Source organism: Triticum urartu, chromosome 4 (assembly GCF_003073215.2).
Source record: "Triticum urartu cultivar G1812 chromosome 4, Tu2.1, whole genome shotgun sequence".
Lineage (NCBI taxonomy): Eukaryota > Viridiplantae > Streptophyta > Magnoliopsida > Poales > Poaceae > Triticum > Triticum urartu.
The window spans coordinates 170,622,181-170,639,009 of record NC_053025.1 but is presented as its reverse complement, the minus strand read 5'-3'; positions in this window follow the sequence as shown (position 1 = coordinate 170,639,009).

Below are 16,829 nucleotides of genomic sequence, written 5' to 3'. Positions count from 1 at the left end.
TAAATTATAGATACATTGGTGACGTATCAGCATCCCCAAGCTTAATTCCTACTTGTCCTCGAGTAGGTAAATGATAAAAGAAATAATTTATGAAGTGTGAATGCTAGCAAAGTGCATAAGTTTGATCAATGGTAATTTCAATCACTTTTCCTAGCATCATAACGGCAACTCTTTCTCATAAAACTTATCATGATAAAGTTGCAATTTAAAACAGAATTTTTGTTGTGGAATTCTACCTATCATATTCATCCTATACTCTTTTCTTTTGTAGCATGGACATTTGGACTTGAATGATCCAAAGTAATTGTCTATAATTTGATATGAGGACATCAATACTCAAGCATATCACCAAGAAACCATGTCTTTCAGAATATCAACGCTAAAAAAGTTATCCCTAGCCCATCATGCTCAATCATTGATCCATTCATGAAACACACTCGCATATTAACTACACCCAATGCTCAAGTACGATCATAGTGCCCCCTAGTTGGTGCTTTATAAGAGAAGATGGAGACTCAAATTTAAAATAAAAATTGAATAAAGTAAAAGAAAGGCCCTTCACGGAGGGAAGTAGGGATTTGTAGAGGTGCCAGAGCTCAAAGAAAAAATTGAGAGATAAAAACATTTTGAGAGGCATACTGTTCCCACCAACGAAAACGACTTAGAGCTCCCAACACTTTCCATGCTAGATATATCATAGGCGGTTCCCAAGTAGAAAATAAAGTTTATTCCTTTTTCCACCATACTTTCACTTTCCATGGCTAACCGTATCCACGGGTGCCCTCCATACCAACACTTTCCAAGGAATTTATTATTTGACAACATAAAGTAAATTTGTTTTTCATTTTGGGACTGGGCATCCCTTTGCCTTACTCTCATGCAATGACAAGTGAATAAACACTCATCGTGAGAATAACACATCTAGCATGGAAAATATTGGCCACCCCTCACCGCCTCGCGAGCGGTTCGAGCACACAAAATAGAAATTTATTTTGAAAATTAGAGATGGCACATACAAATTTGCTTAGAACGGCAAAAGAATACCGCATATAGGTAGGTGTAGTGGACTCATGTGGCAAAACTGGTTTAATAGATTTTGGATGCACAAGTAGTGATCATACTTAGTGCAAAATGAAGGCTAGCTAAAGATTGAGAAGTGACCAACCAAGAAATGAATAATCTCATAAGCGAGCATTGAGCATAATTAACACCGAATAATGCACCACAAGTAGGATGTAATTTCATTGCACAACTATTGACTTTCGTGCTTGCATAGGGAATCACAAACCTTAACACCAATATTCTCACTAAAGCATAATTACTCACCAACATGACTCACATATCACTATCATCATATCTCAAAACTATTACAAAGAATCAAGTTTATTTTCTCCATGATCTTCATGAAAGTTTTTATTATATCCTTCTTGGATATCTATCACTTTGGAACTAATTTTCATGTGTTGCTTTTGATAAGCTCAAACAAATGTAAGTGAAGATCATGAGCATAATATTTATTTCTCTCAAATTAATTTAAGTGAAGTAAGAGATAATTTCTTCAAAAATACTAAAGCACACCGTGCTCAAAAAAATATAAGTGAAGCACTAGAGCAAATGACAGGCTACTCCAAAAAAGATGTAAGTGAAGATCAAGCGAGTAGTTAAGTAGATAGGTAGCTATTTGAGGACTCTCTCTTATTCAAAAACTTTCAGATCTAAGCATTTTATTAAAACAGCAATCAAAAACAAAATAAAATGACATTCTAAGAATATCACACATCATGTGAAGAAGCAAAAAACTTAGGCTCAACTGATACTAACCGATAATTGTTGAAGAACAAAGGTGGGATGCTTACCAGGGCATACCCAAGCTTAGATGGTTGAGACTTCTTGAAATATTATCTTGGGATGCCTTGGGCATCCCCAAGCTTGAGCTTTTGTGTCTCCTTAATTCTTCTAATATCACGGTTTTCCTAAATCTCAAAAGCTTCATCCACACAAAACTCAACAAGAACTCGTGAGATAAGTTAGTATAAACCAATGCAAAAACCTTATCATTCTCTATTGTAGCAAATCACTAAAATTATTATTCAACATTGCATACTAAATGCCTCTGCATATTTAATACTCCCATCCTCAAATAGAGTCACCAAACAAGCAAACATATGCAAACAATGCAAACATAACAGCAATATGCCAAAACAGTACAGTCTGTAAAGAATGCAAGAGTATCAATACTTCTTAAACTCCAAATATTATGAACATTTACCACACTGTAGAAAATTTATTAGAGCTTATTTTGTAAAATTTCAACATTTTATCTCATTCTGACTTTTCTAGGGAATTTTTGCAACAACGGTAAACTTTCTGTTTTCAAACAGCAACATGTATACTTGCAAAATAAGCATGGCAAAGGCTATAATTGCCACTTTTATTGAAATAAAAGATGCAAAACATTATTCTAAATAAAAGCAAGATAATCCTAAAAAATAAAATCATGCTCCAAAGTAAAACTCATATCATGTGACGAATGAAGACATAGCTCCAAGTGAGGTTACCGATGATGTTGAAGATGAAGGAGGGGATGCCTTCCGGGGCATCCCCAAGCTTAGCTGCTTAGATCTTCCTTGAATATTACCTTGGGGTGCCTTGGGCATCCCCAAGCTTAGGGTCTTGTCACTCTTTATTATCCTCATATCGAAATCTCACCCAAAACTTGAAAACTTCAAACACACAAAACTTAACGGAAATTTTTGAGATAGGTTAGTATGATAAAGAGCAAACCATTTCACTTTTGGTACTGTCAAAGACAAGATTCATAACTATTCTCACACAATGCCTACTCTAGCATATCATTTACACAATTTATATTGAGCAATATAAGCCATAGAAACTAGAAAACAAGCAAACTTTTCCTGTTGTTTTGGACTCTAATTTGCATGATTTGAATGAAACTAATCCCGGACTGACGTTGTTTTCAACAGAACTACCATGGTGTTGTTTTTGTGCAGAAATAAAAGTTCTCGGAATGGAACGAAACTTTGCGAGGATTTTTTATACAATAAAAGAGAATTTCTGGAGATAAGTACCACCGGAGGTGGGCACCTGGGTGGGCACAACCCACCAGGGCGCGCCCCTCCAGGCGTTCCCTAGTGGGTTGTTCCCACCCGGTGGCCCCGTAGACCCTGAAACCCACACTATAAAATTACATATTTCTAGAAGAAAATCAGGGAGAAAGAATTATCGCTTTTCACGAGACGGAGCCGCCATCACCTCCTGTTCTTCACTGGGAGGCCAGATCTGGACTCCGTTTGGGGCTCCGGAGAGGGGGATCTTCGATCTTCATCATCACCAACCCTTCTCCATCGCCAATTCCATGATGCTCCCCACCGGGAGTAAGTAATTCCTTCGTACGCTCGCTGGTGGGTGATGAGTTGGATGAGATTCATCATGTAATCTAGTTAGTTTTATTAGGGCTTGATCCCTAGTATCCACTATGTTCTGAGATTGATGTTGCTATGACTTTGCCATGCTTAATGCTTGTCACTTTGGGCCCGAGTGCCATGATTTCAGATCTAAACCGTTTATGTTATCACCATTATATCCATGTTCTAGATCTGATTTTGCAACTTATAGTCACCTACTACGTGTTATGATCCGGCAACCCCGAAGTGACAATAGTCAGGACCACTCCCGGTGATGACCGTAGTTTGAGGAGTTCATGTATTCATTGTGTATTAATGCTTTGTTCCGGTTCTCTATTAAAAGGAGGCCCTAATATCCCTTAGTTTCCGATTGGACCCCACTGCCATGGGAGGGTAGGAAAAATGTCATGCAAGTTCTTTCCATAAGCACGTATGACTATTTACGGAATACATGCCTACATTATATTTATGAACTGGAGCTAGTGCCGTATCGCCCTAGGATATGACTGTCACATGATGAATATCATCCAACAAATCATCGATCCAATGCCTACGAATTTCTCTTATACTGTTCTTGCTAAGTCACCACTACTATCGTTACTATTGCACTTGCTACAAAATTATTGCTATCACTGTTACCGTTGCTATTGCTATTGCCGCTACTATCAAAACTATCATATTACTGTGCTATTGATCACTTTGTTGCAAATAATTAATCTCTAGGTGTGACTGAACTGACAACTCAGTTGCTAATACTTGTAAATATTCTTTGACTCCCCTTGTGTCGAATCTATAAATTTGGGTTGAATACTCTACCCTCGAAAACTGTTGCGATCCCCTATACTTGTGGGTTATCAAGACCTTTTTCTGGCGCCGTTGCTGGGGAGCATAGGAATTTATCAATTTATCACTATGAAGAATTTGAAGGATGCTAAGACCAAGATATTTCCCTCTAAGACGAGGGGAGGTAAGGAACTGCCATCTAGCTCTGCTTTCGATTCACCTTCTGTTATAAGTAAACTTGCAACACCACCACATGCTATTAATCCTGATACGTCGCAAGTTGTTGATGATGCTACATCCGCTATGAATGATACTTATGATGATGCTAGTACCTTGCTTGATGATGATGTGCCATTAGGTGAATTTCTTGATGAACAAATTGCTAGAGTAAGACAACATGATATTGTTGAAACTGATGATGAGCTTGAAACTAAAAATCTTGAAACACCTACTAGAGCTAGCCCTCCCAGATACAAATTGCCTAAGGTACCGGAAGGTTATGTTATGAATGAAGAGACAACTAGAGACATTCTTGCTTGTAAGGATAGAGATGATCTAGAGAAATTATTATGCAAGCATAAAGAAAAATCCTTAAATGCTAGAATGCAATATGATTCTAAGTTTGCTACTTCACCTATCTTTATTGATGATGAGTACATGACTACCTTGGATACGACAAAAAATATTGCATACATGTATATTTGTGAGGTGTACGAGACATTTGTACAATCCACATATAAAGATAAGGGCAAAAGAGAAGTTTAGGTGCTGTTCAAAAAGTCCTCTCACGTCACTTTTGGGCCAAGAGAAGATAGAGTCCAAGTATCTCATGTTTTGGATTCAGATTCGGACTGTACAGACATACCTGACTCAAAACGCTAACAAATTTTTCATATGGACTCCGAATTGGTTGATTCTTTTTTGTTTGAAAGTAGATTTCGTGCTCTTTCCAACCCAATTGGATTCACCTTCAAATTCGTCCAAAGTGTTGAGTTATGGACGAAATAATCTGACATTGCAGCAGAATCCGAGTCAAACTACAAGCCCAAAGGTGTTGCATCACCTTCACTTGGGCACATGAGCCTTGTACGACCTAGGGTTAGTTTTAGGCTGCCTTGGGACGTCCACACACCTCCTTAGCCGCCACCCCTTGATCCTATATAAGTAGTTCCATCTAGTAGCTTTTTCCTTGGGATTTGTTTAGGTAAAAGTTAGCCATTGCAACTTTGTGTACTTACTTTATGTCCAATGACCAGACCAGACCGTTTACGGATCCCCACCATTATCAATACTTCATATATATTCGTAATATTCAGATTGCTTTAACATATTCTTGCTCATTCTTCGATTGCTTGCAGGAATAGACCTTCGTGGTCAGGCTGACTGTGCTTCTAGCATCGTCGGTAACCTCAGGAGATTGGTTTAGCGATTGCTAAGGCGCAACGTCGTGCACGTTTGTAGTTGGATCGTTAAAGTCGTCTCCACCAAATCGATAGTTATCATCTCATCGAAAGATCGGGACACCCTCGCCTGTATCAAGTGGTATCAGTTTTTAGGTTGCTCGGTGAGAATTTCCAGTTTTTCCAAGATTAGATTTATTTTCTTACCTATTGTCCAAGAAAAAACAACAAAAAGTTAGATCTATTCATCCTTTGTCCAAGCCAGTCCGAGCCTTTGCAATTTTCTTTCCATTGCTTGCATAGTTGAATTATCGGTTGCATCGTCATGTCGAGTTGCTGGTCTTAGTGTTTAGTTCTTTTAGAGTTTCAAGTTCTATTCATATTAGTCACGCCGCCGCTGCATCGTTATCCCCTCCACTGTCCACCACCCATTCATCAATTTCCACCACATGCTACCCATTGTTCATTGTCAAAATCATAGTTGAGGTCGTTCACATCTTCGCTAGATCCAATCTGCATCTTATCTAGTTTGTCTTGGAAAGAGGGAGAGAGAAAAAAAGGAAAAGAAAAAAAGTTAAGAAAAGTTAGAGAAAAAAAAGGAGAAAGAAAAAAGTGTGAGTAAAAAAAAGAGAGAAGAAAAAAATTCGGATCTATCTAGACTTAATCTCGTAGTTGATTTTGGATTGAAATCTGTTTCGTGCACTATTCAGTAAAACAGCCATAACTTCCTCATACGAAGCCCGTTTGGCTCCGCGAGTACTCAAATGAAAGCTAGTGACGATCTGCATCTAAATAGTTGGAGAGACTTGTGCAATATTTGGCACCTCAAAATCGTCTTCTAAATAGGTGTTTTTGCCCTCCAAAGTTCGCAACACAGCTTGTTCCAGTTTTTCATGCCAGTTTTAGAATTTTTTGACTCCTCATTTCAACTCGGAACTGAGTGATTCTTTTTGCATTTGAAAGCTTGAGTCAGTGCCATTCTTGAGAAAAATTATCAGAAAATTGGCACAGAGAAAAGTTTGAGAGAAAGTTGTTGTATATCCTGCTTGGCAATTGTTTTTCATCATTATCTTTACTGCTATTGTGATCTTCACTTATATCTTGTCGTCTAGAGCTACTTAGTATCCTTCATTGATGCTAGTTGTGCTACGCCGTGACCTCATTATTGTTCTAGGCTCGCGTCTCTAGTACAGTCTAGCCTAGGAGCAACACAGTACCGTCATTGAGCGTTTATTCAACATTGCATCTCTGAATTGATTATTGCTAATCTTTTGCTACCATATATAGCCAACCCAGCTCCACATTTTTCTACACCGTGTATACGTACGTTCCCCTGGCAATCGCTTTACACAATCTTCAGAGTTATTTGACACCGCTGGTTGCCTGTCACCACCTGCCGCATGGGAAGAACTTGCAAGATATTGATATTTGCTTTACTGTGAGCACTTTACAACCACATCCTAGTAGTTCATAGGAACATTATTCTTGAATTTTGTTTCTTGTTTCTACTAATCATGACAGGTTCCGGAGATAGAAGTTCTTGGACAACGGACACATCTTCACCATCGCGAGAGTTGGGACAACACACACAAGCATATGGTCAGGTCATCTCTTTACCATCATTTGAGGGTAGATTTAATCCTACTATTTATCTAGGTTGGGAGCTTGAAGTAGAAAAAGTTTTTAGTCACCATGGTTTTTCTAAACTTGAGAGAGTACGAGCAACCACTAGAGCTTTTACTGGTTTTGCTTCTGTTTGGTGGAGTGTACATTGTAAGAAAAACATTGATAACCAATCCAAAACTTGGAAAGTTTTGAAAGCTATAATGAGATAACAATTTTTTCCTCCTTACTATCGTCGTGAATTGCTTTGCAAATTGGAACAATTAAAACAAGGCACTAACACCGTTCATGCTTACTACCAAGAGTTCAAATCTTATATGCATCATTGTGACATAGAAGAATCTGAGGATGACACAATGAATAGATTTTTTGGTGATTTGAACCATGATATCCGAGCAAGATTTCATTATATTCCTCATTGCATTACTGGTATGTATGTGCGCGCTTGTATCTTTGAGAGATAGATACAGGAGGATGCATTGGGTGACTACAACAACTACTATTCCAGTTCATGCTCACCACCGCCGGTTGGTTCCTCCACTGTTGCACCTACTAGAGCAGCCCCACCTTGGATTGTGAGCACGACATCATCTCAAGAGTATGGTACATTGTCAACGTCCATACCTACATCAGCTACGTCTTTGCGACAAGGTAACAGTAAAGGTATTGATGATATAACTTCACATGAGAATAATGCATGCCTAGTTAACTTGAATGCACCATGTGTTGAGTTACCTGTTGATTTGAGCACACCACCTATTTTAGAGAATCTTGTTACTGTCATGAATGCGTCATGTGATCAAACAATTGAAATACCAACAATTTTGAGTGCACCCATTGAATTAACTGTTGATGCAAAAGAACCAATGTTTAATCATTTTGATATGACCTCTAATCTTGGTGATGATTCTGTGTCAAATGACTTATTGCATGTTTGCTTATTTAAGCATGTTGTAGCATGTAAATTTGATGCACATAAGGTTTATTCACCAATGTTGGGATGGTTTAATGATGAACATTGTCAATCCTTTGATATGAATAAGAGCATCACTTATATGTGCAAACTGAGTTGCAATATTTTCATGTCTTCTACTTCTTGTGATAATATTTCGGTTTCAGATTTTATGAGCTATGAAAGTTACTCATGTATACATGTGTCATTTGTGCAAAAACCAAGGGAAGTAAAAATGGATGACATATACATACACAACATGTAAACCTTCTCTCTTTTGTTAGCCACATTTCAGATTAAGCAACACCGAGGACGGCTTTGTTTTGAAGAAGGGAGGATGATGAGGACATGACTACCTTGGATATGACCAAAAATATTGCATACATGTATATCTGTGTGGTGTATGGGACATTTGTACAATCCACATATGAAGATAAGGGAAAAAAGAGAAGTTTAGGTGCTGTTCAAAAAGTCCTCTCACGTCACTTTTGGGCCAAGAGAAGATAGAGTCCAAGTCTCTCACGTTCTGGATTCAGATTCGGACTGCACATACATACCTGACTCAAAATGCCAACACCGTTTTCATACGACCTTTGAATTGGGTGATTCTTTTTTTGTTTAAAAGTAGATTTCGTGCTCTTTCCAACCCAATTAGATTCACCTTCAAATTCGTCCGGAGCGTTGAGTTATGGACGAAACAATCTGACATTGCAGCAGAATCCTAGTCAAACTACAAGCCCAAAGGTGTTGTATCACCTCCACTTGGGCCCATGAGCCTTGTTTGACCTAGGGTTAGTTTTAGGTTGCCTTGGGATGTCCACCCACCTCCTTAGCCGCCACCCCTTGCTCCTATATAAGTAGATCCATCTAGTAGCTTTTTCATTGGGATTTGTTTAGTTAAAAGTTAGCCATTGCAACTTCGTGTACTTCATTTGTGTCCAACGACCAGACGAAGACTGTTTACGGATCCCCACAGTTATCAATATTTCATATATATTGGTAATATTCAGATTGCTTTATCATATTCTTGCTCGTTCTTCGATTGCTTGCAGGAATAGACCTTCGTGATCAGGCTGACCGTGCTTCTAGCATCGTCGATAACCTCAAGAGATTGGTTTAGCGATTGCTAAGGAGCAACGTCATGCACGTTTGTAGCCGGATCATCAAAGTCATCTCCACCAAATCGATAGTTATCATCTCATCGAAAGATCGGGACACCCTCGCCTCTATCAATTGATGATAAGGATTATGAATTCTCTGTCGACCCATAGTTAATTACTTTGGTTGAATCTGATCCTTTCCATGGTTATGAAACTGATACTGTTGTGGCACATCTTACTAAGTTGAATGGCATAGCTACCGCTTTTAGTCATGATGAGAAAACTCGCTACTACTATATTCTCAAATTATTTCCATTCTCATTAAAGGGTGATGCAAAAGCATGGTACGATACTCTTGCTCCTGGTTGTGTGAGTAGTCCCCAGGATATGATTTATTACTTCTCTGGAAAAAAAATTCCCTGCTCATAAGAAACAAGATGCCTTGCAGGAAATATTTAACTTTGTGCAAATTGAAGAAGAGAGTCTTCCACAAGCTTGAGGGAGGCTTTGCCAATTGCTTAATGCTTTGCCTGATCATCCTCTTAAGAAAAATGAAATACTTGATATCTTCTATAATGGACTAACCGATGCTTCTAGGGATTTCCTAAATAGTTCTGCTGGTTGTGCTTTCAGGGAACAAATTATTGGGCAAGCTGAAGAATTATTGAATAACATATTGAAAAATTATGATGATTGGACTCTTCCTGAACCATCGCTTAAACCAACTCCAAAGAAGTGAGGTATCTTATATCTCAGTCTGGAAGATATGCAAGAGGCAAAGAAATCTATGAAGGAAAAAGGTATTAAAGCTGAGGATGTCAAAAATTTACCTCCTATTGAAGAAACACATGGGCTTAATACACCACCATTGCCTAAGGTGGTAGAGGTAAATTCTCTAATGAAATTCAATGATAATGACAATCCTCACAATATGCACCCTAGCCAATGTCTATATGAGTTTGAAAATTATATTAGAAAACACGATCACTTCAATGCAAATGTTATGAAACAATTGAAATACAGTTCCGATACGATTGCTCGCTTGAGTGACTTGTTATTTAGAATCTCAAATGATGTTAGAGGTGTGGAAAAACATGCTTCTATGGTTCAAGCCTAGTTAGAACAAGTTGCTAAATCTCAAAGAGAGTTGCTAGATGAAATGAACAATAACATACATGACTTTGCTGTTAGAGTAGTAACTAGAGGAGGTAAAATGACTCAGGAGCCACTTTATCCCGAGGGACACCCTGATACGTTTATTTTTCATCATGCGTTTATACTCATATTTAATGCATTATGGGCTTTTATTACACATTATATCACAATACTTTTTGCTTATTCTCTTTATTTTACAAGGTTTACATGAAGAGGGAGAATGATGGTAGCTGGAATTCTGGACTAGAAAAGGAGCAAATATTAGAGACCTATTCTGCACAACTCGAAAAGTCCTGAAACTTCACGGAGATTATTTTTGGAATATATAAAAAATATTGGGAAAAGAAAGAACCAGAGGGGGCCCACCAGCCAGCCACAAGGGTGGAGGGCGCGCCCTACCCCCTGGGCGCCCCCCCCCGATCTTGTAGGCCCCCTGGCAGGCCTCCGGTGCCCATCTTTGGCTATATGGTGTCTTTTACCCTGAAAAAATCAAGAAGAAGCTTTTGGGACAAAGCGTCGTCGCCTCGAGGCGGAACCTGGGTAGAACCAATGTAGGGCTCCGGCGGAGCTGTTCTGCCGGGGAAACATCCCCCCGTGAGGGGGAAATAGTCACCATCGTCATCACCATCGATTATCTCATCGAGAGGGGGTCAATCTCCATCAACATCTTCACCAGCACCATCTCCTCTCAAACCCTAGTTCATCTCTTGTATTCGATCTTGGTCCCAAAACCTCAGATTGGTACCTGTGGGTTGCTAGTAGTGTTGATTACTCCTTGTAGTTGATGCTAGTTGGTTTATTCGGTGGAAGATCATATGTTCAGATCCTTAATGATAATTAATACTCCTATGACTATGATTATGAATATGCTTTGTGAGTAGTTACGTTTGTTCTTGAGGACATGGGAGAAGTCTTGTTATAAGTAATCATGTGAATTTGGTATTCGTTCGATATTTTGATGAGATGTATGTTGTCTCTCCTCTAGTGGTGTTATGTGAACGTCAACTACATGAGACTTCACCATTATTTGGGCCTAAGGGAAGGCATTGGGAAGTAATAAGTAGATGATGGGTTGCTAGAGTGACAGAAGCTTAAACCCTAGTTTATGCGTTGCTTCGTAAGGGGCTGATTTGGATCCATATGTTTCATGCTATGGTTAGGTTTACCTCAATACTTCTTTCGTAGTTGCAGATGCTTGCGAGAGGGTTTAATCATAAGTGGGAGGCTTGTCCAAGGAAGGGCAGCACCCAAGCATCGGTGCACCCACATACCAAATTATCAAAGTAACGAACGCAAATCATATGAGCATGATGAAAACTAACTTGAAAACAATTCCCATGTGTCCTCGGGAGCGCTTTGCTTCATATAAGAGTTTGTCCAGGCTTGTCCTTTGCTACAAAAAGGATTGGGCCACCTTGATGCACCTTAGTTACTTTATTTTCCTGTTACTCATTATGATTTATCTTATCACAAAACTATCTGTTGCCGATAATTTCAGTGCTTGCAGAGAATACCCTGCTGAAAACCACTTGTCATTTCCTTCTGCTCCTCGTTGGGTTTGACACTCCTACTTATTGAAAGGACTACGATAGATCCCCTATACTTGTGGGTCATCACACCCAAAAAGAATTGAACAAGACTCTCAAAGATCTAACACTGATGCACGTAGTCCTTCTAAAAAGAAAAACAAGAAGAAAAATGATAGGACTTTGCATGCCTCTAGTGAACCTGAAGTCGAAAAACCTCCTGATAATGAAGTATCTATCTCTGATGCTGAAACTCAACCTGGTAGTGAACACTCACCTTCTGATAATGAAAAAGTTAATGATGAGGTTCATGAAGATAGTCAACCAAATAATGAAGAACCAGACAATGATGTTGAGATAGAACCTGTAGTTGAGCTTGATAACCCACAACCTAAAAATAAAGAGACTTTGTTGCTAGAAAACAATGTAAGGAAAGAGAACCTTGGGTTCAAAAACCTCTTCCCTTTCCCCCGAAGTCAACTAAAAAGAAAGATGATGATGAATTTGAACGCTTTGCTGAAATGCTAAGGCCAGTCTTTTTGCGTACTTGCTTGACCGATATCCTTAAAATGCGTCCTTATGCAAAGTATATGGAAGACATCATCATCAATAAGAGAAAAATACCGGAAGCTGAAATCTCCACCATGCTTGCTAATTACACTTTTATAGACGGAGTACCTAAGAAACTTGGAGATCCGGGAATACCAACTATACCTTGCTCCATCAAAAGAAATTATGTGAAAACTGCTTTATGTGATCTGGGAGCTGGTGTTAGTGTTATGCCTTTCTGTTTATATAAAAGACTTGATTTGAATAAACTCACGCCTACTGAAATATCATTGCAAATGGCTGACAAATCTACTGCCATACCTATCGGTATTTGTGAGGATGTGCCCGTTGTTGTTGCTAATGTTACTATTTTGACTGACTTTGTTATACTTGAGATGCCCGAGGACGACAACATGTCGATTATGCTTGGTAGACCCTTCTTGAATACTGTAGGGGCTATTATTGATTGCAATAAAAGCAAGGTCACTTTTCATATGGTAATGAGCATACAATGCACTTTCCGAAGAAACAATTCCAAGTGAATGGTATTAATGTTATTGAAAAATCTCCAACAATCATTAATGGAAGTTTTCAACTACCTCTACCTACTGCCAAAAAGAAATATGAAATGCTTATTGTTGGGGACATTCATATCCCCGTTAAGGTAACTTAGTGATTTACGAAAGTTCTTCGGTTTCATGCTAATCGAAAGTCGTTGTTAATAAGACCTGATCAACCTTATTAATGGATCATTTTTGAGAGGTATGAAGTTGATGAATTTAGTAAGAACTACCTTCTGTCCCAACCTTTTATTTATATTTTTATTAGTTGAATAAAATAAAATGCCATGTTTTGTCTATTTTTTGAATTTACCGCGGAATTAAAAATGACCCCAAAATAAAAGTTCTCATAATACTCTGAAAATTTAATACGATTTTCTTCTAAATATTTATGAATTTTTGGTGCAAATAATATCAGAGGGAGGTGCACCAGGTGGGCACAACCCACCTGGGCGCGCCATGGTGTGTTGTGTTCCCTTATAGAGGGAAAGGTGTCCCGTCTTTCGATGAGATGGTGGCTATCGTTTTGGTGGAAGCCAATTTTGACGATCTGACTATGAATGTGCGAGGACGTCGCGCCTTAGCAATCGCTAAACCAACTCCAAGAGGTTACTGACCATGCCGAAGCACGATCAACCTGACCACGAAGGTCTGTTTCCTGCGGGCAAACGAAGAACAAGCAAGAAACTAAGATTGCAATCCGGATATTGCGAATATAAGAGGAAAGCTTTATTGATCGAGGTGAGGTTCTGTGACGCCTTTGTCTGGTTGTCGAACACAAACGAAGTAGGCGAAGTTGCAGCTATGGCGAACTTTAATCTAAACAAAACCCAAAGTCTAAATGATGCCCTAAGGGTTGTATATATGGAGGAGAGAGGGGGGAATTTCGTGGCCCTTGGAGGAGGGGTCTGAATCCAACCCTAACTCTTGTTTCCCCACACATACAGACACTAAAAATAGCCTATAATCAAGTATTTCGAAATTAAATGGGCCTGTCCCAGAAGTAAGGTGACACAGCACCTAGGATAGCCTCTGGATGAAATTTATGAAGTGGCATCTTATATATTTCGCCCAAGGCTTCATGCACTCATTATGGTGGCTTCAAAGTCCTGGAATCATCACTTGTAACTCCGTTGTTGTTCCCCTTGAGCACGCCATCATCTCCATGATTGAACTTGCTCCAAGGTTCATCTTTCTTGTCCAAGCTAGGCCCTTCATTTGTAAGCAAAACAAATGTATCCAATTTAGGCAGCATCATATCCTTATGAACATTAGAATCATTACCAAGAAACGAAAGTACCTCGTAATTTAATTGGCGTGCGCAAGCTCTAGTAATTGGTCCAGTATGTATAGCAGCAGGGGCTGTGGGTGTAACAATGGTATTGATGTCCTCATCATCGTTCCCTTCTTGAAATGAAGTCGTCCTCGACAGAAGCTCATCTTCCTCACCCAAATGTAACATCCCAAATTTTCAATTTGGAATGTTATACATAGATCATCCATGCATATCATGTTTTATTGCTTTTCCGTTCCATAATCCTCGAAATCCTAGGCAGCTCAAGGACCCTTGGAGAGAGTTGGGGATTTCCCGGTCTTCATATTTGATTCTTTTATCAAATAATGAAAAGAGGATTTGATTTTAATTATTTCTCTCCGAAAAATATTTCACATTAAAAATTAAAGAGAGGAGATAATATGACTTCTCCAAAATAAATGAAATATTGGAGGAAAAATATTAAAATCATTAAATTGATTTTTATTTGATTTTATTCAGATTTTATTTGCATTAGAAAAATTGCATGTTTTTCAAAATTGCATTTTAGGGCCAAGAAAATGTTCATCTTGTTCTAAATATTTTATTTAGACGGTGAAAAAATTGTTTTGGCATTTTAGGTTTTTTTTCTAGGATTTTATTTCGATCGGCGAAGTTTTTTCTTTAAAAAAGAGGTTCTGCGCCGACTGGGCCTAAGGCCCAGCCGCGCCAGGCCGCCGCCTCCTGCGCGCGCTGCCGCCGTCGCCGCCACTCGGACCGGAGTCCGAGTTGGACTCCGCCTCCGCCGGGCCTTGCCCCCTCCTCCAAGTCGCCGCCCCGCCCCTTTATATACGCCGCCACCCCCGCCCCCAACACCACCACCACCGCCGCCTAGCCCCGTCGCCCCTGCCGCGCGCAGCCGCCGCCGCCGCCTAGCGCCGCCGCCGCCAGGCCCCGCCGCCTAGCGCCGCCGCCGCCAAGCCCCGCCGCCCCGCACCCCGCCCCGCCGGAGCCCCTCGCCGGAGGTAGCCACCGCGCCCCGCCGCCGGTTTTTTTATAAAAACCGTTCGGTTTTTTATTCAGAAACCCTAGATCCATTTTTTTTCGGATTCACCAGTTTTTCTCGGTTCTTCCTGTTAGCGGACGTTCGTCCGTACGTTCGTTTTAACAAACGGTTTTCGCCCGTTAGTTACAGCTAACGAACGCTCGTTCGTTAGTCTGTTCGTGAGTTTTCTTTTATCGGATTTATTCCGTGATTTTTCTGATCGTGATTTCTGATCCGATCTTAGTTTCTGTTTATCTTTTCGCTCGTTTAACGGAATCAGGCGATTCAAGCGCCTGGAGTTTCGTCTCGAAACCCTCTTTCCGTTTAACCAACTCAAACAAGTTTTTGCTACTGTAAAATTTGACCTAGTTTCATATTAGTAAATGAAGCTTCTTTCTTTTGCCATTTGAGTTTCGTTGCTCCGTTTGATTTGATTCTTTTTGCGAACCGGAGTTCTTAATTTGAACTTTCTGGTCAACCTCTCTTATTTGAGTTTTGCTTGTGCATCATTGCTTGTTACTTATGTATGTTATTGTTTGCTTGCGATAGAATTTCCGGAGTGCGAAGCGTGTTACTACGAGTCTCTAGGATTCACGGATCGTCAGCAAGGCAAGTAACACTTTGATCATATCCCATTATTACCCAGTTTTTATGCATTAGTTCGAATCCTCAAACATTGCATGATTAGGATGTCATTAACTTGTGGGTTGGGAAGTAGTTGCTGAGGTAGAACCTATTGCCCTGTTACATTCAAACCCTTGGGAGTTACTTCTACGTATTGCTTATTGCTATGCTATGCTCGTAGACTTGGTTTGGGTTTGAGTGAAATTCATGTCAGAGGTGAGATTGTTAATTAATGGTTCAACTTAAGGTGGCAACTTAATCAAACAACTGGGTGGATTGAGGCACCTGGGGAACCCAGTGTTGTCTGTTTTTTTGGAAATCCCGGGGTACCCGTGTGATCTTCCTATGGACCGCCACCCAGGCTCAAAGGGAACTGAGATGATTCATGCTAGAAACTTCCGTGTGCAGCCACAAGCTATTATGGGCTCTAGCATAGTTGAGTAAGTTACGTGAAGCTCTTGAAGAGGTAGATCAGCAGGTAGTGGGTTTTGTAGGTTTGCTATGGTCTACCCGGAGTTGAGAGTTAACGCTTCTAAAAGATTGTGTCTGGGTCATCCGTTTCTCAAACACCATGTAGTGCGAGAAATCCAACGTAGGCGATCGAGTCTTGTGGGGAAAAGTGCGCAAACTTCAGCAGAGTGTACAATCTAATCATGGTTAGTCCTGTCCCCCGTTATGGACAATTCTTGAGTATCTAGTACTTGGGTTATCACATGTATCTCACCATGCTTAATTAATACTATTGGGATGTTAATCACTTTAATTGGGACTGAGTTGGGGATACCTTCTCAATGATGTTTCAACCACCATGATAGTAAAATTAAAATCTATTCCA